Source organism: Physcomitrium patens, chromosome 6 (genome assembly GCF_059467195.1).
Source record: "Physcomitrium patens ecotype Gransden chromosome 6, ASM5946719v1, whole genome shotgun sequence".
Lineage (NCBI taxonomy): Eukaryota > Viridiplantae > Streptophyta > Bryopsida > Funariales > Funariaceae > Physcomitrium > Physcomitrium patens.
In genome coordinates, this window is record NC_143415.1 from 507,501 (window position 1) to 510,000 (window position 2,500).

The following is a 2,500-nucleotide window of genomic DNA, read 5'->3' on the forward strand; positions in this document are numbered from 1 at the left end:
TGTTACTTTTGTGAAACCCCTAGCCGACGAGAGAACTCTCACCGGTTTCGAAGTTCCATTTTCACATTCCGACCTGGGATGTTATGACTCCTCGGCCCACACTGCGAACGCGTCCCACACCCCTCCAAGTTTATCAGGAATTTCACCTGAGCTTGCAATAGAGATCGAGCGCGGTGGCGGTCACAGTGGTGGTCGACCAGGCGGAGCTTGAACGGCCTCGGCAAACACTTCTCCCCACCCTCCCAAATGAATGAGAGAATGGCTTGACAATACCGAGGCCATCGCCCCCCGCCAAAAATGGTTACTAGCTCTTGGGACTCGCTGCGACGTTACGCGTATCGGCACAAGACCAACCCTCTTTTTCCAGTCGCCCGCGCACCAAAAAAAATTTTGGCAGCGGGACTCACAATCCTTGACAGCCAGCTCACCATATAATACTCGGCGACCCTCCGCGGGACCTCCTCAGAGGGTCGCGTCGCCGGGAAACTAACCCCCACTCCTCACTGATCCAAGGTAACACGCCAGAAGTATCCAGGTAACCCCAGTAGTATCCAGGTATCCCCCTGCGAACGTCGGTACTGGGCTCAAAGAAGGCAGCGAGCAGTCGGGACCCGTAGGCACCGAGCAACCGTCACCCCCTCACGACTTTTCCCGAGACGCTTCAGAGGAACCCTTCCCCACATAGTACTCTCTGTGGGATTCGGCAGGCCCCCGTCCTACTGCACTAAGGAAGTTCCGAGACACACTTTTTTTGTGGAAGACCACCCACCCTCCCTGTCCTGCCTGCTATCCCCGCCGCGACTCCTGGTCCCGGCCCTCCTCCCCGACTTCCTCCTTGTCCCGCTGCGAGTCCCGGACCTCCTCCCCACTACCTACTCCCGCCGCGAGTCCCAGTCCCGGCCTTCCTCCTCCTCCTCCTCTTCCCTAGTCCCGGCGCGAGTCCCGGACCTCCTCCCCACTTCCTAGTCCCGTCGCGAGTCCCGGACCTCCTCCCCCTCTTCCTAGTCCCGGCGCGAGTCCCGGACCTCCTCCTTCTCTTCCTTGTCCCGCCGCGAGTCCCAGTCCCGTCGCGAGTCCCGGACTTCCTCCTTCTCTTCCTTGTCCCGCCGCGACTCCCTAGTCCCGTGGCGAGTCCCGGACTTCCTCCTCCTCTTCCTTGTCCCGCCGCGACTCCCTAGTCCCGGCGCGAGTCCCGGACTTCCTCCTCCTCTTCCTTGTCCCGCCGCGACTCCCTAGTCCCGGCGCGAGTCCCGGACTTCCTCCTCCTCTTCCTTGTCCCGCCGCGACTCCCTAGTCCCGGCGCGAGTCCCAGTCCCGTCGCGAGTCCCGGACTTCCTCCTCCTCTTCCTTGTCCCGCCGCGACTCCCTAGTCCCGGCGCGAGTCCCAGTCCCGTCGCGAGTCCCGGACTTCCTCCTCCTCTTCCTTGTCCCGCCGCGACTCCCTAGTCCCGGCGCGAGTCCCAGTCCCGTCGCGAGTCCCGGACTTCCTCCTCCTCTTCCTTGTCCCGCCGCGACTCCCTAGTCCCGGCGCGAGTCCCAGTCCCGTCGCGAGTCCCGGACTTCCTCCTCCTCTTCCTTGTCCCGCCGCGAGTCCCGACCTCTTGTCCCGCTCCCTTGCCCAAGTCCCGACTCCTGGCTGTCTCGACTCCTCGTTGGCCGCCCAGTCTTCCGCATAGGTGGAAATAAATAAATAAATCATTTTTTAAAAATCAATTTTAAAATTAACTCCCTGTCTCGACTCCTTGCTGGCCGCCCAGTCTTGCGCCTAGACAGAAATATAAATAAAAATAAAAATAAATTGGTGAATTAAAAATATTAAAGTAATTTAATTAACTGGAATAAGGTAGAAAAATAAAAGGCAGAAGAATACTAAATTGATTTTTTCAAGTGCCACGTGTTACCTTGCTGATGTGGCTGCCACGTGGTAGTCCATGTCATGTCAAAAATCCACTAAATCGTTTACATGTCACTTTGGAGATAAATTTGTGTGTGTGCAATCAATTGGTTGTACAAATATGTTAATGACTTGCTAACTAATGCATCGTACAGGTAATCATTGCCCACTAACTAATCCATCACCACTGAAACTTAATGTCTTCAATTCTTCATCCTTCACACTCCACATCCAATTTATTTTTGTTTGTGTGAATTCTTAAATCTATCTTCTCTTTACATACTCCAAGCCCAACTTTCTAAACCCTTTATATAATCTATGTGAATCCTAGAATCTAGGTTTATATACCCCATGCAAACCCTAAAACCCTAAACCCTAAACCCTAACCCCTAACCCCTAACCCCTCAACTCATACTTTGTTCTTTTAATCATACAACCTAGACTCTGAAATTTTAATCTCATAACATATAAACTAGCATTGTAATTTCAAAACCCAACATTTTGTATTGTGACAATACTTGTTTGCAAATATGCATCCTTCATTTACTTTTATTTTTTTAACACTACACTGTGCCACATCAGCACCAAATAGATCAAAATCCTTGA